We start from the raw sequence: 21,559 nt of genomic DNA on the forward strand, positions 1-21,559 counted from the left end.
TAACGCTCTCCCAACTGCGCTATTTAGGCAGACGGGCGAAGAGAGACAGCGGGATTTAGGAGTTCTTGCGTTTCGGTAAAACCGCTTTATTAGAGCTGTTGCACATTATTACATGTATTTCACGCTGTTCTGATTCTTTTGCAACGCCTACTCCCGTGATGCAATCTGAATCAGCATTTCTTTATCAAGCAGGTGTGTTCACCTGCGTAACCGTTTCACTCGTTAGAATTATTGCAAAATACTTGTATACCGGCATATTTAACAAATCGTGCTTTGAACGCCGAAACCCGGGATCGATATAAGGACCTTTATATGTGCAGTTTAACGCTCTCCCAACTGAGCTATTTCAGCAGACGGGAGAAGAGAGACAGCGGGATCTAACAGTTCTTGCGCTTCGGTAAAACCGCTTTATTAGAGCTTTTGCACTATACTACATGTCTTTCATGCTGTTCCGGTTCTTTTGCAACCCCTATGGCCGCGATGCAATCTGAATCAGCATTTCTTTATCAAGCATGTGTGTTCACCTGCGTAACCGTTTCACTCGTTAGAAGTATTGCAAAATACTTGTATACCGAGAGATTTAACAAAAAAGTGCTCTGGACGCCGAAACCCGGGATCGAGCCAAGGACCTTTAGATTTTCAGTCTAACGCTCTCCCAACTGAGCTATTTCGGCAGACGGGAGAAGAGTGACAGCGCGATATAACAGTTCTTGCGTTTGGGTAAAATCGCTTAATTAGAGCTGTTGCACATTATTACATGTCTTTCACGCTGTTCCGGTTCTTTTGCAATGCCTACTCCCGCGATTCGATCTGAATCAGCATTTCTTTATCGAGCATGTGTGTTCACCTGCGTAACCATTTCGCTCGTTAGAATTATTGCGAAATACTTGTATACCGACAGATTTAACAAAAAAGTGCTTTGGACGCCGAAACCCGGGATCGAGCCAAGGACCTTCAGATGTTCAGTTTAACCCTCTCCCAACTGAGCTATTTCGGCAGACGGGAGAAGAGTGACAGCGCGATATAACAGTTCTTGCGTTTGGGTAAAATCGCTTAATTAGAGCTGTTGCACATTATTACATGTCTTTCACGCTGTTCCGGTTCTTTTGCAACGCCTACTGTCGCGATGCAATCTGAATCAGCATTTCTTTATCAAGCATGTGTGTTCACCTGCGTAACCGTTTCACTCGTTAGAAGTATTGCAAAATACTTGTATACCGAGAGATTTAACGAAAAAGTGCTCTGGACGTCGAAACCCGGGATCGAGCCAAGGACCTTTAGATTTTCAGTCTAACGCTCTCCGAACAGAGCTATTTCGGCATACGGGAGATGAGTGAAAGCGGCATTTAACAGTTCTTGCGTTTCGGTAAAACTGCTTTATTAGGACTGTTGCACATTACTACATGTCTTTCACGCTGTTCTGGTTCTTTTGCAATGCCTACTTCCGCGATGCAATCTGAATCAGTATTTCTTTATCAAGCATGTGTTTTCACCTGCGTAACCGTTTCACTCGTTAGAATTATTGTAAAATACTTGTATACCGACAGATTCAACACAAAATTGCTTTGGACGCCGAAACCCGGGATCGAGCCAAGGACCTTCAGACGTTCAGTTTAACGCTCTCCCAACTGAGCTTTTCCGGCAGATGGGTGAAAAGTGACAGCGGGATTTAACAGTTCTTGCGTTTCGGTAAAACCGCTTTATTAGAGCTGTTGCACTATATTACATGTCTTTCACGCTGTTCCGGTTTTTTTGCAACTCCTACTGCCGCGCTTCAATCTGCCACAGCATTTCTTTATCAAGCATGTAAGTTCACCTGCGTAACTGTTAAACTCGTTAGAATTATTGCAAAATACTAGTATACCGACTGATTTAACAAATCGTGCTTTGGACGACGAAACCCGGCATCGAGCCAAGGACATTTAGATGTTCAGATTAACGCTCTCCCAACTGAGCTATTTCAGCAGACGGGAGAAGAGTGACAGCGGGATCTAGCAGTTCTTGCGCTTCGGTAAAACTGCTTTATTAGAGCTGTTGCACATTACTAGATGTCTTTCACGCTGTTCCGGTTCTTTTGCAACGCCTACTGTTGCGATGCAATCTGAATCAGCATTTCTTTATCAAGAATGTGTGTTCACCTGCGCAACCATTTCACTCGTTAGAAATATTGCGAAATACTTGTATACCGACAGATTTAACAAAAAAGTGCTTTGGACGCCGAAACCCGGGATCGAGCCATGGACTTTTACAATTTCAGTTTAACGCTCTCCCAACTGTGCTATTTCGGCAGACGGGAGAAGAGAGACAGCGGGATTTAGGAGTTCTTGCGTTTCGGTAGTAGTAGTAGTAGTAATAGACTTTTATTCAGCCAAATTTACAGGCCGAACATTTCGACCGCCTGTGCGATCAGTCGACGCTGTTCTTCTTCCCCTTCGGCGCCGATCCAGTCGAGCCAGGAGGTGATGGAAAGGGATGGGGGAGGGTAAGAGCTGGATTGCTGAGCAGTTGGGCAGTAAAACAGGCAGTGTGGCAGGTCAGCGTATGGGGAGGGACAATTAGGACAGCAGGGGTTAGACCTATATTTATAAAGGAAAAGGCGAGAGGGGGTTATCAAGCAGTTTATTTGGATGTGCCGTAGAGTTCGAGCCTCGAGCGCCGTGAGTGATGGATGAGGGGGAGGGTAAAGACGCTTGTCGAGCCGGAGCTGGAGATATACCTCCTTGATAGTGTGACGCAAGGAGATCTGCCCATCGTTATTCGCGGAGCTCTCACTGTCTTCCGAAGGTGTGGGCCAGGGAATGAACGGTGCCCGGTACAATATATCGCGGGCAAGCTGATGAGCTTGCTCATTGCCGTTAATACCCGAATGCCCAGGAACCCAGCGGAGGAAGACAGTGGAGGGTTGAAGAGCAGAGGCCGCTCGCTCGACCTCCTGTTGAAGAGCAGGGGGCAACGTGTTGTTCTGTATGTGACGGATGGCGGCGTGAGAGTCGCAGTAAATCGTGTACTCGGGGAGAGAAGGGAGGGAGGAAAATGACTGCATGGCGTGGACCATGGAAAGGACCTCGAGCGAAAGTACAATTGCGGGTGTAAGTATGGCCCGCTGGTGTGCGTGTCAGGTGCCGAAAGGTGTGGATGGTAGATAACGTAGCCACACGAGCCCCGAGGAGCCATGTATGAGGCATCTGTGTAGGCAACTCCCTGTGTAGAGAGAGGAGGAGAATGATGCTGTGCTGCCGCATGACGCCGGCCGGCGTGAAGAACGGGAGACATATCGGATGGGAGGGGAAGGATGCGAAGGTTGGAAGCAGCGGTGCTAGCGGCAGAAGGCAAGGTGGGAACGGAAACGGGAATGTGAGGGATACCAGCTTGGGCTAATAGCCATTGGCCTTGACGAGTGAGAGAAAGACGGGCAATCTGAGAGTCGTGGTGCAGAGAAATAAGAGAACGTAATGGATGGAAGAGGTGCAAAGAGCTTAGTGGTAGAGGTAGTGAGAGGGAGATTTAGAGCTGCCTTGTAGAGGCCTAATAGAGCTTTCGAGTGCGTTGAGTTGCGTTTCGGTGAAATGAACGTAGGGTACAAAGTACAAGAACTTGTTAAGGGCAAGCGCATGTGCAACCCGGCACGCATGAGCCTCGTGGAGCCCCGACTGCCGAGTGACAACGCGTCGCAGGAGGTGGGTCACCGAATGGCAAGTTCTCACAGCGTGATGTAGAGCCTGCGCGTTCTTTGTCGCGTGCAAAGGGAAGCCAAGAACTTTGCATTGCTGAACAGTCGGGATGAGAGAGCTAGAAAGATGTAGGGAGATGAGGGTATTGTGGGAGCGCTGGTACACCAACCGGTTTAGCAAAAGTAGTTCACATTTCTCCGGTGCAGGGGACAGGCCAGCAGTAGCGAGAAAGGAAGCAATAAGGTCCAGGCCACGTTGCAAAGTATCCTGCACGTGGCCGGGACATCCAGACGTACACCAGAGAGTGATGTCGTCTGCATAAAAAATATGGTGGAGGTCAGGTATTTGGGACAGTTGGGAGGCAAGGGGGGCCATAGCCATATTAAATAGAGTAGGAGATAGTACGGCACCTTGAGGAGTGCCGCGGGTGAGGGAGTGTGGGTTAGACAAATGAGTATCGACTCTGAAGCGAGCAACTCGATTGGAAAGAAATTATCGGATGTAAGAATACATGCGGGAGCCACATGACAGGGAGGAGAGCTGAGCGAGTATGTGGTCATGACTCACGCCATCGAGTGCCTTCCGTACATCGACGGTTACAAGCGCATGGATCTGACTACGAGAAGGTGAAAGAAAAGTATGCTGAAGAACAAGGAACATGTCCTGCGCACAAACGTGGCGTCGGAAGCCAATAAGAGAAGGAGGGAAAAACTCTTTCGCCTCAATAAAATCAGACAGTCGAGTCAAGGCCATTCGTTCAAGAGTCTTGCCAACGCATGACGTCAAAGAGATAGGGCGAAGGTTAGAGAGAGATGGAGGTTTGCCGGGCTTCGGAATCATGCAAATTAGAGATGATGTCCAAGAGCTTGGAAGACAGCCGCTGTTCCATGCTTCGTTGAATGTGTGTAAGAGAAATTCCTTCGCGTTGTCGGGGAGATTACGTAATGTAGTATATGTTATCTCATCCTCACCGGGTGCCGAGCGGGTAGATTGAGTGGATAAGGCAGCTTCCAGCTCCCTGAGCGTGAATGGGCGGTCCAGGTCTGGGTTAGCTTCGCCACAGTAATCTGGGTAGGAAGGTGTGAGGGGGGGTGGGCGATACAGAGATTTTAAATTTTCAAACACATCAGATGGAGTCCCTTGAGTGAGAGCTTTAGCTAGGGTGGGAGCAACGGCAGGCTTGGTACCTAAGAGAGACCTAAACAGAGACCATGTAGAGCGCGAGTGCAGTGCGGAGTCAAGGCCGTCACACAGCGTGTTCCAACGAGAGTGCTCGAGAGAAGTGCCGTAAGCGATAATTTCAGCCCGCAGAGCATCAATTCGGAAGGAAAGTTGGAAGTTGTGTGGCTGCGAGCGGAGAGCGCGTTTCAAACGTTTATGACGTCGCCATAATCGGAGGAAGTGAAATCAGGGTCAGGAATGGGGAGTTGAAAACGAGCGCGGCGACTACAGGATGTCATTGCTGCGGAGATCCGCGACGTCCAGTCGTCGTAAGTTTTAAATGAGTGAGACAAAAGGTTATTACGGAATGCTTCCCAGTCAGTGTGAGCGACTCGTTGTTTCCGCCTATTGTGGGAAAGAGGGGTGGTGATGTGTATGAGAAAGTGATCACTGAAAAAATTTTCAGCAGAGACCTGCCATTGAAAAGGAAGGGAACTCCGAGAGAACGTGAGATCGAGTGTAGTGGAACGCTGTGAAACAGTGCCCGCTCGAGTAGGGGTGTCAGGAGTATTAAGAAGGGTGAGATGGCGTTCCTGGGCGAGGCAGTGCAGAAGGCGACCTGGTTTGAGTGTTTGGGGGTAACCCCAGAGCCTATGAGGAGCATTAAAGTCACCCCCAAGGAGGATATGGGTGGTCGATGGAAGGGAATGCAGGAATTTGCCAAGAGCACTAAACAAAGAGGACGTGACAGGGGGGTTATAAAATGACATCAGAGCGAGAGAAATACGGGTAGATGGTTGGTAATAGACCACACCAACTAAATGCTTCAGGAGGGGGGAGGGTACGTCTAGTGGTTCAACGAGAACGTCATTGCGTACATAAATGGACGCAAGTGGATTTCCCGTCGTAGCGTGATATGCACGGTAGCCTGCGACGGCAAGGGCCGCCCGAGTCTCCTGTATAAGGAGAAAATGGGGTAATGTTTGGCGGGTGAGAAGATATTGGTGGAGAGGGGTCCTATTATGACGAAAGTTGCGGCAGTTCCACTGCAAAATATCGAGGTCCTTTTCACGCACCATCTAGGTCTTTGGAGTAGAGGAAGCGCCTATGCGTGCGCGTTCCTTCTTTTTTGCCGGGGGAAGTGACTCCTGCAGGGAGTTAAGCATATAGGTGAAAGATTCCAGTTGCTTAGATTGGGTTTCGAGGGTCGTAAGAATCCGGACAATTCAATTTTCCAGCTGGACCAAACGAGTGTGATGCGCAGTGGTGGAGGTTTGGACCATGTCGGCCAATTTGGTTACATGGGAGCTGGAGGTCGGGGCGGTGAGTGTGGTGAGTTGCTTATTTAGCTCCGTGAGTTGAGCGGTAAGAGAGGAGGTGGTAGTTGCGAGTGTCTGTGTCAGTGCAAGTATTTTCTGTTGTAGCTCATCTGAGACGCGCTGTTGCTCGCGCTGGTTGCGCTCCAACATAGCCAGTCGCAGATCGAAGGAGCGGCTCTCGTTACTTGAAGATGGTGAAGGTGTGTTTGATGAAGAAGTGCACATGGGAGGTGTTCCCTTAACCTTAGCGGCGTATGAGCCCGGGGGGCGATGTTGCGGGAGGTGATAGGAGCTCATGCGCTGAAGAGGAGGGCGGCGAAGGCTGAGTGGCTCGGCGCATGGCTGTGCGACGGAGAAAAGCTGCTTTGGCGCAGTCGCGTTGCTTAGCTAGAAGGTAGGGGCAGGTGGAGTCGAGAGATGAGTGGGTGTTGACTTGGCAATGGATGCACCAGGGTTGGGCGCAAACGTGAGCATCCGGACCTGCCGGTAGAGGAGACGCACAGCGGCGGCACTTGGCCGGAACCCTGTGTTGGGGGCATTGATGAGCACGGTGCCCTATAGCAAGGTACCGAGTGCAAGTAGGGGGCTTGGGTTTATGTGGACGGCATCGGAAAGAGACGCGTTTGAAGTACACAAAGCGAGGGATGATGGTTCCAGCAAATGTTATGAGGACGGATTCAGTGGAGCCCATCATACGTGCAGCGAGTATATCTGAAGTAAAGGATTCGAGGTCATGCAAGAGCTGAGATGTTGTGAAGTGACCACCGACGTTGTGTATGACGCCGAGACATGATATTGGAGGACTGAGGGCATAGGGCTTAATGGTGATCGGCTTACCATTAAGTTCCACACTTGTGAGGGAGAGTAGGAGGTGGGCAGTGAGAGGTGAGTGCGTTTTCAGAAACACAAGGCTCTGAGCAGGTTTGGCTTGAAGGGTGACCTCCGCACTGGTCTTGGGAGAGAGATTTGCGGCGGCTGTGATGGTAGAAAGCAGGTCATAGAGAGGCAGTTTCGGCGTGAGTGTTCCGGGTGGAAGTTGGATTCCGACGGTGATGAGCTCGGAGCGGGGGCGGGCGGTCGAGGCAGGTTTTCGATTGGCACTAACGGTGTTCCAGCTGCCTTCAGGGGATGGCGTATTGTCTTCGTTAACTTGCGATGCCGCGAAGTCCATTTCCGTCGATAAGTCGTCAGCTGAAGTTATGGAAGGCAAAACTTCGGCGATGGAAGGAACGACGCTCGTCGAAACGCGCTTGTCGACAGACTCGGAATTTCCAATGGGTAGGCCAGACGCAGATAAGGTGGGGAGAGCAGCATGCGTGGTTGATTGCAATGCCAACGCTGCATTACGGCTCTCGGGCTCCCGCGTTTGCGTGGCTATCAAGCTGAGAGTAGCAGACACGCCACCAGCGTTGCACATCGCTGGACCGTGCGCGCTGTTGAGGAACGCTGCCTGTTGCTGTATTGTTGTCGGCGCGGGGCTGGTGACATTGCCAGATGGTGATGCGGAGGCACGGCTGTATCAGGCGTACGACCGGAGGAGGCTGGGCTTACCGACAGGGCGTAAGTTGTCGTTGGTGTCGAGTGCTGGGCGGGACTCTGCATCATTTAGGTGCAGGCGCGGCGCGTTAGGGTTAGCGCGGCGCCGCGTCGCTTCATACTTTTGAAGGGGCCTGGGGGGCCAGCCTGGGGTCGGACCGGGGCTCGGATGTTGTCGGCGTGTCCCGGAAGTCTTCCAGAAGGAATAGTGAGCTTGTCCAGACACGGGCGGGGCCCGGTAACGGGCCAAGAACACGTGAAAGTGGAGCACTGTATGCGGCCAGCCAAACAAAACCCGTTTCGGTAAAACCGCTTTATTAGAGCTGTTGCACATTATTACATGTATTTCACGCTGTTCTGGTTCTTTTGCAATGCCTACTCCCGTGATGCAATCTGAATCAGCATTTCTTTATCAAGCAGGTGTGTTCACCTGCGTAACCGTTTCACTCGTTAGAATTATTGCGAAATAATTGTATACCGACAGATTTACAAAAAAGTGCTTTGGACGCCGAAACCCGGGATCGAGCCAAGGACCTTTAGATTTTCAGTCTAACGCTCTCCGAACTGAGCTATTTCGGCAGACGGGAGAAGAGTGACAGGGGGATTTAGCAGTTCTTGCGTTTGGGTAAAATCGCTTTAGTAGAGCTGTTGCACATTATTAAATGTCTTTCAGGCTGTTCCGGTTCTTTTGCAACGCCTACTGCCGCGGTGCAATCTGAATCAGCATTTCTTTATCAAGCAAGTGTGTTCACCTGCGTAACCGTTTCACTCGTTAGAATAATTGCAAAATACTTGTATACCGGCATATTTAACAAATCGTGCTTTGAACGCCAAAACCCGGGATCGATATAAGGACCTTTATATGTGCAGTTTAACGCTCTCCCAACTGAGCTATTTCAGCAGACGGGAGAAGAGAGACAGCGGGATCTAACAGTTCTTGCGCTTCGGTAAAACCGCTTTATTAGAGCTTTTGCACAATACTACATGTCTTTCATGCTGTTCCGGTTCTTTTGCAACGCCTACGGCCGCGATGCAATCTGAATCAGCATTTCTTTATCAAGCATGTGTGTTCACCTGCGTAACCTTTTCACTCGTTAGAACTATTTCAAAATACTTGTGTACCGACAGATTTAACAAAAAAGTGCTTTGGACGCCGAAACCCGGGATCGAGCCAAGGACCTTTAAATGTTCAGTTTAACACTCTCCCAACTGAGCTATTTCGGCAGACAGGACAAGAGTGAAAGCGGGATTTAACAATTCTTGCGTTTCTGTAAAACCACTTTATTAGAGCTGTTGCACATTAATACATGTTTTTCACGCTGTTCCGGTTCTTTTGCAATGCCTACGGCCGCGATGCAATCGGAATCAGCATTTCTTTAGCAAGCATGTGTGTTCACCTGCGTAACCGTTTCACTCGTTAGAATTATTGCAAAATACTTGTATACCGACAGATTTAACAAATCGTGCTTTGGACGCCGAAATCCGGGATTCAGCCAAGGACCTTTAGAAATTCAGTTTAACGCTCTCCCAACTGAGCTATTTCGGCAGACGGGAGAAGAGTGACAGCGGGATTTAACAGTTCTTGCGTTTCTGTAAAACCGCTTCATTAGAGCTGTTGCACATTATTACATGTCTTTCACGCTGTTCCGGTTCTTTTGCAACGCCTACTGCCACGATTCAATCTGATTCAGCATTTCTTTATCAAGCATGTGTGTTCACCTGCGTAACTGTTTAACTCGTGAGAATTATTGCAAAATACTTGTATACCGACAGATTTAACAAATCGTGCTTTGGACGACGAAACCCGGGATCGAGCCAAAGACCTTTAGATGTTCAGATTAACGCTCTCCCAACTGAGGTATTTCAGCAGACGGGAGAAGAGTGACAGCGGGATCTAGCAGTTCTTGCGCTTCGGTAAAACTGCTTTATAAGAGCTGTTGCACATTACTACATGTCTTTCACACTGTTCTGGTTCTTTTGCAATGCCTACTGTCGCGATGCAATCTGCATCAGCCTTTCTTTATCAAGCATGTGTGTTCACCTGCGTAACCGTTTCACTCGTTAGAAGTATTGCAAAATACTTGTATACCGAGAGATTTAACAAAAAAGTGCTTTGGTCGCAGAAACCCGGGATCGAGCCAATGACCTTTAGATGTTCAATTTAACGCTCTCCCAACTGAGCTATTTCAGCAGACGGGAGAAGAGTGACAGCGGGATTTAACAGTTCTTGCGTTTCGGTAAAACCGCTTTATTAGAGCTGTTGCACATTATTACATGTATTTCACGCTGTTCTGATTCTTTTGCAATGCCTACTCCCGCGATGCAATCTGAATCAGCATTTCTTTATCAAGCAGGTGTGTTCACCTGCGTAACCGTTTCACTCGTTAGAATTATTGCGAAATACTTGTATACCGACAGATTTAACAAAAAAGTGCTTTGGACGCCGAAACCCGGGATCGAGCCAAGGACCTTTAGATTTTCAGTCTAACGCTCTCCGAACTGAGCTATTTCGGCATACGGGAGATGAGTGAAAGCGGCATTTAACAGTTCTTGCGCTTCGGTAAAACTGCTTTATTAGGGCTGTTGCACATTACTACATGTCTTTCACGCTGTTCTGGTTCTTTTGCGATGCCTACTTCCGCGATGCAATCTGAATCAGCATTTCTTTATCAAGCATGTGTGTTCACCTGCGTAACCGTTTCACTCGTTAGAATTATTGCAATATAGTTGTATACCGACAGATTTAACACGAAATTGCTTTGGACGCCGAAACCCGGGTTCGAGCCAAGGACCTTTAGATGTCCAGTTTAAAACTCTCCCAACTGAGCTATTTCAGCAGACGGGAGAAGAGTGACAGCGGGATCTAACAGTTCTTGCGCTTCGGTAAAACCGCTTTATTAGAGCTCTTGCACAATACTACATGTGTTTCATGCTGTTCCGGTTCTTACTCAACGCCTACTGCCGCGATGCAATCTGAATCAACATTTCTTTATCAAGCATGGTTGTTCACCTGCGTAACCGTTTCACTCGTTAGAACTATTTCAAAATGCTTGTGTACCGACAGATTTAACAAAAAGTGCTTTGGACGCCGAAACCCGGGATCGAGCCAAAGACCTTTAGATTTTCAGTCTAACGCTCTTCCAACTGAGCTATTTTGGCATACGAGAGAAGAGTGAAAACGGGATTTAACAATTCTGGCGTTTCGGTAAACCCACTTTATTAGAGCTGTTGCACATTAATACATGTCTTTCACGCTGTTCCGGTTCTTTTGCAATGCCTACTGCCGCGATGCAATCGGAATCAGCATTTCTTTAGCAAGCATGTGTGTTCACCTGCGTAACCGTTTCACTCGTTAAAATTATTGCAAAATACTTGTCTACCGACAGATTTAACGAAAAAGTGCTTAGGACGCCGAATTCGGAATCAAGCCAGGGACCTTTAGATGTTCAGTCTAACGCTCTCCCAACTGAGCTAGTTCGGCAGACGGAAAAAGAGTGAAAGCGGGATTTAACAATTCTTGTGTTTCGGTAAAACCACTTAATTAGAGCTGTTGCACATTATTTCATGTCTTTCACGCTGCTTCGGTTCTTTTGCAACGCCTACTGCCACGATGCAATCTGAATCAGCATTTCTTTATCAAGCATGTGTGTTCACCTGCGTAACCGTTTCACTCGTTAGAATTATTGCAAAATACTTGTATACCGACAGACTTAACACATCGTGCTTTGGACACCGAAATCCGGGATCCAGCCAAGGACCTTTAGATGTTCAGTTTAACGCTCTCCCAACTGAGCTGTTTCGGCAGACGGGAGAAGAGATACAGCGGGATTTAACAGTTCTTGCGTTTCGGCAAAACCGCTTTATTAGAGCTGTTGCACAATATTACATGTCTTTCACGCTGTTCCGGTTTTTTTGCAACTCCTACTGCCGCGCTTCAATCTGCCACAGCATTTCTTTTTCAAGCATGTAAGTTCACCTGCGTAACCGTTTCACTCGTTAGAATTATTGCAAAATACTTGTATACCGACTGATTTAACAAATCGTGCTTTGGACGACGAAACCCGGCATCGAGCCAAGGACATTTAGATGTTCAGATTAACGCTCTCTCAACTGAGCTATTTCAGCAGACGGGAGAAGAGTGACAGCGGGATCTAGCAGTTCTTGCGCTTCGGTAAAACTGCTTTATTAGAGCTGTTGCACATTTCTACATGTCTTTCACGCTGTTCCGGTTCTTTTGCAATGCCTACTCCCGTGATGCAATCTGAATCAGCATTTTTTTATCAAGCAGGTGTGTTCACCTGCGTAACCGTTTCACTCGTTAGAATTATTGCGAAATACTTGTATACCGATAGATTTAACAAAAAAGTACTTTGGACGCCGAAACCCGGGATCGAGCCAAGGACCTTTAGATTTTCAGTCTAACGCTCTCCGAAATGAGCTATTTCGGCAGACGGCAGAAGAGTGACAGGGCGATTTAACAGTTCTTGCATTTGCGTAAAATCGCTTCATTAGAGCTGTTGCACATTATTAAATGTCTTTCAGGCTGTTCCGGTTCTTTTGCAACGCCTACTGCCGCGATGCAATCGGAATCAGCATTTCTTTAGCAAGCATGTGTGTTCACCTGCGTAACCGTTTCACTCGTTAGAATTATTGCAAAATACTTGTATACCGACAGATTTAACAAATCGTGCTTTGGAAGCCGAAATCCGGGATTCAGCCAAGGACCTTTAGATATTCAGTTTAACGCTCTCCCAACTGAGCTATTTCGGCAGACGGGAGAAGAGTGACAGCGGGATCTAGCAGTTCTTGCGCTTCGGTAAAACTGCTTTATAAGAGCTGTTGCACATTACTACATGTCTTTCACACTGTTCTGGTTCTTTTGCGATGCCTACTCCCGCGATTCGATCTGAATCAGCATTTCTTTATCGAGCATGTGTGTTCACCTGCGTAACCATTTCGCTCGTTAGAATTATTGCGAAATACTTGTATACCGACAGATTTAACAAAAAAGTGCTTTGGACGCCGAAACCCGGGATCGAGCCAAGGACCTTTAGATGTTCAGTTTAACCCTCTCCCAACTGAGCTATTTCGGCAGACGGGAGAAGAGTGACAGCGCGATATAACAGTTCTTGCGTTTGGGTAAAATCGCTTAATTAGAGCTGTTGCACATTATTAAATGTCTTTCAGGCTGTTCCGGTTCTTTTGCAACGCCTACTGCCGCGATGCAATCGGAATCAGCATTTCTTTAGCAAGCATGTGTGTTCACCTGCGTAACCGTTTCACTCGTTAGAATTATTGCAAAATACTTGTATACCGACAGATTTAACAAATCGTGCTTTGGACGACGAAACCCGGCATCGAGCCAAGGACATTTAAATGTTCAGATTAATCAATCAATCAATCAATCATGATTTATTTCAGCTTCAAAGACATTCAGTGGAGCTTGGTTGGTACGGGCAAAAAGCCATAGATGAGGCTTGACAGGGTCCGTACCCCCGGGCTTGGCAAACGTGGCGTACAGAGTGGCGTACAATCGTGACGTACAAAGGCAAAAACGGGCACATAACAGTTATCTTCATTGCAACAACATAAGCGAGCTAGTGGAACTGAAAAATGTACACAATAAAGAGAAAAGGCACTGGTACAGTATACAGAGAAAAGGCACTGGTATACGAGAAAAGGCACTGGTACAGTATACAGAGATGCACTCGTTCAAAATGAAGGGGGAGAGAGAGATTCACAGGTACATTTTATCATCATACACATGCGAATTGAGTACGCGGAAGTGTTACTTATGTTTTTCGGATATGTTAAGTAGTAGCGGTAGCTGATATTTCAACATCTGTGTTGCGTAATTGGTTCGTGGTCTTGGTAATCTCCAGACTTCACGAGTCCTCAAAATTCGCACATGTTCAGCGCGAGTTAGCGCCGACAATTCTGTGAAAAATGTGTCGTTATTTTTTATAGCCGACTTATAGCGATTGTTTAAAATTGTGTGATATAGCTCATGTACTGGGAATAAGTGCAGAGCCTTGAAAATCGGTTCCGTGTGGGCATCGTATGCGGCACTAACGATGTTACGAATGGCTTTCTTTTGAAGTTTGTGTAATTTCTGAACGTTGGTTTTGGTGGTCGTGCCCCAGACTAAGTGACAATAAGATAAGTTAGACAAAAATAGTGATTTATAAATTAACAATTTTATGTTTTGAGGCAGGACGTAACGAAACTTTGACAATATACCTACAGTTTTTGAAAGTTTATTTAAGGTGGCATTCACTTGATCTGTCCACGTCATATGCTCTTCAAAAATGACTCCCAGGCTTTTAGCAACGCGTGATAATTCTATAGTTGATGTACCTAACTTTAGACTGTTTGTGATGCCCAGTGTTTTGTTTTGAGGCCGAAATATAACAGCTTTCGTTTTAGCCGCGTTTAGGTTCAAAGAGTTGGCGATACTCCAAGTGTGAATTTTATTTAGGACGACGTTGCCTTTTTCAATGAGGTTTGAAGGGTCACGTCCTGTAATAAAAACACTTGTATCATCTGCGTAAATGATAAATTTAGTATTAGCACAAATATTTACTATATCATTCACATATAAATTAAAGAGCAATGGGCCCAAAATGCTACCCTGAGGTACACCAGCCTTAATTGGTTTGAATTCGGATACAAAACCATTAATAGTGACTTGCTGGTGGCGATGTTTAAAGTAAGAAATTATAAGTTTTAAGAAAGTGCCTCTAAAGCCATAATGCTGCAGTTTCTCAAACAAGGAATCGTGGTTAATTGAGTCAAATGCTTTTGAGTAGTCAATGAATATGCCTAGTGTACAGAGATGATCTTCGAAAGATTGTAAGATAAGCTCCTTTTGGCGTAATAGAGCCATCTCAGTGGAGCATCCCTTCCGGAAGCCAAACTGGCAAGGCGTAATAATGCTATGCTTCGTTGAAAAACTGGACATGCGTTTATATATCAATTTCTCAATGCATTTAGAAAAGACTGGAATAATTGAAATTGGCCTGTAATTGGAGAAATTATTGATGTCACCACCCTTGAATATTACAGTTACCTTTGACATCTGTAGTTGTTTGGGAAATGTGCCAACAGAAAACATGAGGTTAATAACATGTTCCAGAATTGGTGCGATAATATCGATTACAAATTTTATAGGTCTGATTTGGAAGTCATGAACATCCGTACACATACTGTTTTTTAGTGACAAAACAGATGTTATAATTTCATGCACAGTAGTCGGACACAAGAATGCGCTTTTCTGTATCGGTGCTGTTAAATATTGAATGCAATTCGGATCGTGCTTACTATTCACAAGTGATGTGAAAAAGTCGTTGAAGGAATTCGCCAAGCGTGCATTCGTTAATTCTTCGCCGTTACTATTAATTGATAAAGTGGATTGTTCTTGGGGGTCACCGTGTAGCACAGTGTTCAATCGTTTCCACATAAGGTGTGGCTTTTTAAGGACTTCTGGGGTGAAAAGATTGCTTAAGTAAATTTGTTTCGCTTCTCGGAGCTGTTTGTTCAGTTGGTTCCTGAAGCGCTTAAAAGCGTGTAAATCTGTTAAAGCTCTTGTTTTCATAAAGATCTGATACAGTTTGTCTTTTTCTTTCATGCTCTTGAGGTGTTCCCCGGTGACCCATGGCTTACGGGCTTTCCGAGCTCGTTTCGCTAATTTACGTGGAAAACATTGTTCATACGCTGCCTTAAAAACATTTATGAACTCATTGTACGCTGTCTCGGGTTCATCAACTTCTAATACTTTGCCCCAATCTGTTACACGCAAATGAGAGCGAAAGTTATTCAGCGTGAAAGAGTTTATCTGTCTGTAAGATTTAGTGGACGGGTGTCGTGACGCAGTGGAGGGTTTTGTTTGCGCCGATAGTAGATAAATGGGTAGGTGGTCGCTCACAGAAGAACTGATGACGCCAGAACTAAGATGCTCGGGTGAAATATTTGTAATAAAGACGTCTAGTAGTGTCGAAGAAGTTGGTTGTATTCGTGTAGGTAGACTGATTGCATTAATATAACTGTTCGCGTCCAAGATCCTAGAAAGTTCATCATGACTTGTTGATTGTTGCAAGCAGTCTATGTTTATGTCACCTCCTAGAATGACAGTGCTGGCATCATCATTAAAATAACTAAGGTAACTATCTAAAAATGTGAAGAAATTTGACACACTCGCATGAGGTGGACGGTACATAACGCTGTACACTTTAGCACCATTTTTGACAGTGAGAACCTCAAAATCAGCAGTGGCTCTTGAAAATTCTTCCACAATAACACAATTCATGCCATTTTTCACTAACATCATGACCCCGCCTCCTTTTTTAAAGCTGCGGTTTACGAAGAAAGAAGTATATCCTGGAATTTTGATCACTTCTGTAGCATCGCGATACCATGTCTCGGTAAACATCACGATCTCGAACTGAAAATCCATGCGCGATAACAAACATTGTATTTCTTCCTCTTTATTTCTAGCAGACTGTGTGTTAATATGCAGTGCAGAAAATGAATATTTGTTTTGTGACAACCTGCAAATTTCCGAGACCGACAAAACTCGGTTTTCCATATTTCATATCGGAGACGGTATGTACGTACTCGACTTACTCTATCTTATCAAGGTCGCTGAGCTTCGTGACGCGTAGGACACGTGACGACTCATTTTTCCTTGCAAAGATTTTGCCCTCTTTCGTCCAGCAGAAACGCCAGTTTTTGTCATTTTTCTTGCAAATTGTTTTTCCGAGAAGCACTTTCAATGCGGGACACAGGTGCTCGTTTATGAAGATAGGATGGCGTTCCTGGTGTCCGATGTCGGCCGTGGTCAAACGTTTCTGTCGTGTTTTTTCAAGCAAGGCATTTCGTTTTGAGCGGCTATGAAACTGCACTACAATATTTTGTCGTGAAGCGTCCCGTGTTGGTACACGGTGGCAAGCCTCAATGTCACTTTCGGAAACAGGTTCATTTACTGAATTTCCAATAGCTGCAAGTACGCTTTTCAGGTTTTCGTTTTGTGTCATGGGAACACCCTTAATCTCAATGTTCCTATTTCTAGAGTACTGTTCTAGTTGAGTGATCCTAAGTTCATTCTCAGTCACTTTGTTTCTTAGAAGCACTTTGTTCAGATTAACGCTCTCCCAACTGAGCTATTTCGGCAGACGGGAGAAGAGTGACAGCGGGATCTAGCAGTTCTTGCGCTTCGGTAAAACTGCTTTATTAGAGCTGTTGCACATTACTACATGTCTTTCACGCTGTTCCGGTTGTTTTGCAACGCCTACTGTTGCGATGCAATCTGAATCAGCATTTCTTTATCAAGAATGTGTGTTCACCTGCGTAACCGTTTCACTCGTTAGAAATATTGCGAAATACTTGTAAACTGACAGATTAAACAAAAAAGTGCTTTGGACGCCAAAACCCGGGATCGAGCCAAGGACCTTTACAATTTCAGTTTAACGCTCTCCCAACTGCGCTATTTCGGACGGCAGAAGAGAGACAGAGGGATTTAGGAGTTCTTGCGTTTCGGTAGTAGTAGTAGTAGTAATAGACTTTTATTCAGCCAAATTTACAGGCCGAGCATTTCGACCGCCTGTGCGATCAGTCGACGCTGTTCTTCTTCCCCTTCGGCGCCGATCCAGTCGAGCCAGGAGGTGATGGAAAGGGATGGGGGAGGGTAATAGCTGGATTGCTGAGCAGTTGGGCAGTAAAACAGGCAGTCTGACAGGTCAGCGTATGGGGAGGGACAATTAGGACAGCAGGGGTTAGACCTATATTTATAAAGGAAAAGGCGAGAGGGGGTTATCAAGCAGTTCATTTGGATGTGCCGTAGAGTTCGAGCCTCGAGCGCCGTGAGTGATGGATGAGGGGGAGGGTAAAGACGCTTGTCGAGCCGGAGCTGGAGATATACCTCCTTGATAGTGTGACGCAAGGAGATCTGCCCATCGTTATTCGCGGAGCTCTCACTGTCTTCCGAAGGTGTGGGCCAGGGAATGAACGGTGCCCGGTGCAATATATCGCGGGCAAGCTGATGAGCTAGCTCATTGCCGTTAATACCCGAATGCCCAGGAACCCAGCGGAGGAAGACAGTGGAGGGTTGAAGAGCAGAGGCCGCTCGCTCGACCTCCTGTTGAAGAGCAGGGGGCAACGTGTTGTTCTGTATGTGACGGATGGCGGCGTGAGAGTCGCAGTAAATCGTGTACTCGGGGAGAGAAGGGAGGGAGGAAAATGACTGCATGGCGTGGACCATGGAAAGGACCTCGAGCGAAAGTACATTTGGCGGGTGTAAGTATGGCCCGCTGGTGTGCGTGTCAGGTGCCGAAAGGTGTGGATGGTAGATAACGTAGCCACACGAGCCCCGAGGAGCCATGTATGAGGCATCTGTGTAGGCAACTCCCTGTGTAGAGAGAGGAGGAGAATGATGCTGTGCTGCCGCATGACGCCGGCCGGCGTGACGAACGGGAGACATATCGGATGGGAGGGGAAGGATGCGAAGGTTAGAAGCAGCGGTGCTAGCGGCAGAAGGCAAGGTGGGAACGGAAACGGGAATGTGAGGGATTCCAGCTTGGGCTAATAGCCATTGGCCTCGACGAGTGAGAGAAAGACGGGCAATCTGAGAGTCGTGGTGCAGAGAAATAAGAGAACGTAATGGATGGAAGAGGCCTGTGGCAAAGAGCTTAGTGGTAGAGGTAGTGAGAGGGAGGTTTAGAGCTGCCTTGTAGAGGCCTAATAGAGCTTTCGAGTGTGTTGAGTTGCGTTTCGGTGAAATGAACGTAGGGTACAAAGTACAAGAACTTGTTAAGGGCAAGCGCATGTGCAACCCGGCACGCATGAGCCTCGTGGAGCCCCGACTGCCGAGTGACAACGCGTCGCAGGAGGTGGGTCACCGAATGGCAAGTTCTCACAGCGTGATGTAGGGCCTGCGCGTTCTTTGTCGCGTGCAAAGGGAAGCCAAGAACTTTGCATTGCTGAACAGTGGGGATGAGAGAGCTAGAAAGATGTAGGGAGATGAGGGTATTGTGGGAGCGCTGGTACACCGACCGGTTTAGCAAAAGTAGTTCACATTTCTCCGGTGCAGGGGACAGGCCAGCAGTAGCGAGAAAGGAAGCGATAAGGTCCAGGCCACGTTGCAAAGTATCCTGCACGTGGCCGGGACATCCAGACGTACACCAGAGAGTGATGTCGTCTGCATAAAAAATATGGTGGAGGTCAGGTATTTGGGACAGTTGGGAGGCAAGGGGGGCCATAGCCATATTAAATAGAGTAGGAGATAGTACGGCACCTTGAGGAGTGCCGCGGGTGAGGGAGTGTGGGTTAGACAAATGAGTATCGACTCTGAAGCGAGCAACTCGATTGGAAAGAAATGATCGGATGTAAGAATACATGCGGGAGCCACATGACAGGGAGGAGAGCTGAGCGAGTATGTGGTCATGACTCACGCCATCGAATGCCTTCCGTACATCGACGATTACAAGCGCATGGATCTGACTACGAGAAGGTGAAAGAAAAGTATGCTGAAGAACAAGGAACATGTCCTGCGCACAAACGTGGCGTCGGAAGCCAATAAGAGAAGGAGGGAAAAACTCTTTCGCCTCAATAAAATCAGACAGTCGAGTCAAGGCCATTCGTTCAAGACTCTTGCCAACGCATGACGTCAAAGAGATAGGGCCAAGGTTAGAGAGAGATGGAGGTTTGCCGGGCTTCGGAATGATGCAAATTAGAGATGATGTCCAAGAGCTTGGAAGACAGCCGCTGTTCCATGCTTCGTTGAATGTGTGTAAGAGAAATTCCTTCGCGTTGTCGGGGAGATTACGTAATGTAGTATATGTTATCTCATCCTCACCGGGTGCCGAGCGGGTAGATTGAGTGGCTAAGGCAGCTTCCAGCTCCCTGAGCGTGAATGGGCGGTCCAGGTCTGGGTTAGCTTCGCCACAGTAATCTGGGTAGGAAGGTGTGAGGGGGGGTGGGAAATACAGAGATTTTAAATTTTCAAACACATCAGATGGAGTCCCTTGAGTGAGAGCTTTAGCTAGGGTGGGAGCAACGGCAGGCTTGGTACCTAAGAGAGACCTAAACAGAGACCATATAGAGCGCGAGTGCAGTGCGGAGTCAAGGCCGTCACACAGCGTGTTCCAACGAGAGTGCTCGAGAGAAGTGCCGTAAGCGATAATTTCAGCCCGCAGAGCATCAATTCGGAAGGAAAGTTGGAAGTTGTGTGGCTGCGAGCGGAGAGCGCGTTTCAAACGTTTATGACGTCGCCATAATTGGAGGAAGTGAGGATCAGGGTCAGGAATGGGGAGTTGAAAACGAGCGCGGTGACTACAGGATGTCATTGCTGCGGAGATCCGCGACGTCCAGTCGTCGTAAGTTTTAAATGAGTGAGACAAAAGGTTATTACGGAATGCTTCCCAGTCTGTGTGAGCGACTCGTTGTTTCCGCCTATTGTGGGAAAGAGGGGTGGTGATGTGTATGAGAAAGTGATCACTGAAAAAATTTTCAGCAGAGACCTGCCATTGAAAAGGAAGGGAACTCCGAGAGAACGTGAGATCGAGTGTAGTGGAACGCTGTGAAACAGTGCCCGCTCGAGTAGGGGTGTCAGGAGTATTAAGAAGGGTGAGATGGCGTTCCTGGGCGAGGCAGTGTAGAAGGCGACCTGATTTGAGTGTTTGGGGGTAACCCCGGAGCCTATGAGGAGCATTAAAGTCACCCCCAAAGAGGATATGGGTGGTCGATGGAAGGGAATGCAGGAATTTGCCAAGAGCACTAAACAAAGAGGACGTGACAGGGGGGTTATAAAATGACATCAGAGCGAGAGAAATACGGGTAGATGGTTGGTAATAGACCACACCAACTAAATGTTTCAGGAGGGGGGAGGGTACGTCTAGTGGTTCAACGAGAACGTCATTGCGTACATAAATGGACGCAAGTGGCTTTCCCGTCGTAGCGTGATATGCACGGTAGCCTGGGACGGCAAGGGCCGCCCGAGTCTCCTGTATAAGGAGAAAATGGGGTAATGTTTGGCGGGTGAGAAGATATTGGTGGAGAGGGGTCCTATTATGACGAAAGTTGCGGCAGTTCCACTGCAAAATATCGAGGTCCTTTTCACGCACCATCTAGGTCTTTGGAGTAGAGGAAGCGCCTACGCGTGCGCGTTCCTTCTTTTTTGCCGGGGGAAGTGACTCCTGCAGGGAGTTAAGCATATAGGTGAAAGATTCCAGTTGCTTAGATTGGGTTTCGAGGGTCGTAAGAATCCGGACAATTGAATTTTCCAGCTGGACCAAACGAGTGTGATGCGCAGTGGTGGTGGTATGGACCATGTCGGCCAATTTGGTTACATGGGAGCTGTAGGTCGGGGCGGTGAGTGTGGTGAGTTGCTTATTTAGCTCCGTGAGTTGAGCGGTAAGAGAGGAGGTGGTAGTTGCGAGTGTCTGTGTCAGTGCAAGTATTTTCTGTTGTAGCTCATCTGAGACGCGCTGTTGCTCGCGCTGGTTGCGCTCCAATATAGCCAGTCGCAGATCGAAGGAGCGGCTCTCGTTACTTGAAGATGGTGAAGGTGTGTTTGATGAAGAAGTGCACATGGGAGGTGTTCCCTTAACCTTAGCGGCGTATGAGCCCGGGGGGGATGTTGCGGGAGGTGATAGGAGCTCATGCGCTGAAGAGGAGGGCGGCGAAGGCTGAGTGGCTCGACGCATGGCTGTGCGACGGAGAAAAGCTGCTTTGGCGCAGTCGCGTTGCTTAGCTAGAAGGTAGGGGCAGGTGGAGTCGAGAGATGAGTGGGTGTTGACTTGGCAATGGATGCACCAGGGTTGGGCGCAAACGTGAGCATCGGGATCTGCCGGTAGAGGAGACGCACAGCGGCGGCACTTG

The 21,559-nt window shown here is 47.5% G+C and overlaps 7 non-coding genes across 7 annotated transcripts; all 7 read right to left on the reverse strand.

Annotated features, from left to right (window-relative positions):
* Nucleotides 1-601: 601 nt before the first annotated feature.
* Nucleotides 602-674, reverse strand: TRNAF-GAA (transfer RNA phenylalanine (anticodon GAA)). Its single transcript has one exon. It is a non-coding gene; the product is annotated as a tRNA-Phe (tRNA).
* A 7,519-nt stretch (nucleotides 675-8,193) lies between these two features.
* TRNAF-GAA (transfer RNA phenylalanine (anticodon GAA)) lies at nucleotides 8,194-8,266 on the reverse strand. Its single transcript has one exon. It is a non-coding gene; the product is annotated as a tRNA-Phe (tRNA).
* A 572-nt stretch (nucleotides 8,267-8,838) lies between these two features.
* TRNAF-GAA (transfer RNA phenylalanine (anticodon GAA)) lies at nucleotides 8,839-8,911 on the reverse strand. The gene has a single exon. It is a non-coding gene; the product is annotated as a tRNA-Phe (tRNA).
* A 1,217-nt stretch (nucleotides 8,912-10,128) lies between these two features.
* TRNAF-GAA (transfer RNA phenylalanine (anticodon GAA)) lies at nucleotides 10,129-10,201 on the reverse strand. The gene has a single exon. It is a non-coding gene; the product is annotated as a tRNA-Phe (tRNA).
* Nucleotides 10,202-10,451: 250 nt separating this feature from the next.
* Nucleotides 10,452-10,524, reverse strand: TRNAS-GGA (transfer RNA serine (anticodon GGA)). Its single transcript has one exon. It is a non-coding gene; the product is annotated as a tRNA-Ser (tRNA).
* Nucleotides 10,525-10,773: 249 nt separating this feature from the next.
* On the reverse strand, nucleotides 10,774-10,846 carry TRNAF-GAA (transfer RNA phenylalanine (anticodon GAA)). Its single transcript has one exon. It is a non-coding gene; the product is annotated as a tRNA-Phe (tRNA).
* Nucleotides 10,847-12,062: 1,216 nt separating this feature from the next.
* On the reverse strand, nucleotides 12,063-12,135 carry TRNAF-GAA (transfer RNA phenylalanine (anticodon GAA)). The gene has a single exon. It is a non-coding gene; the product is annotated as a tRNA-Phe (tRNA).
* Nucleotides 12,136-21,559: the final 9,424 nt, after the last annotated feature.

Source organism: Rhipicephalus microplus, chromosome X (genome assembly GCF_043290135.1).
Source record: "Rhipicephalus microplus isolate Deutch F79 chromosome X, USDA_Rmic, whole genome shotgun sequence".
Classification (NCBI taxonomy): Eukaryota; Metazoa; Arthropoda; class Arachnida; order Ixodida; family Ixodidae; genus Rhipicephalus; species Rhipicephalus microplus.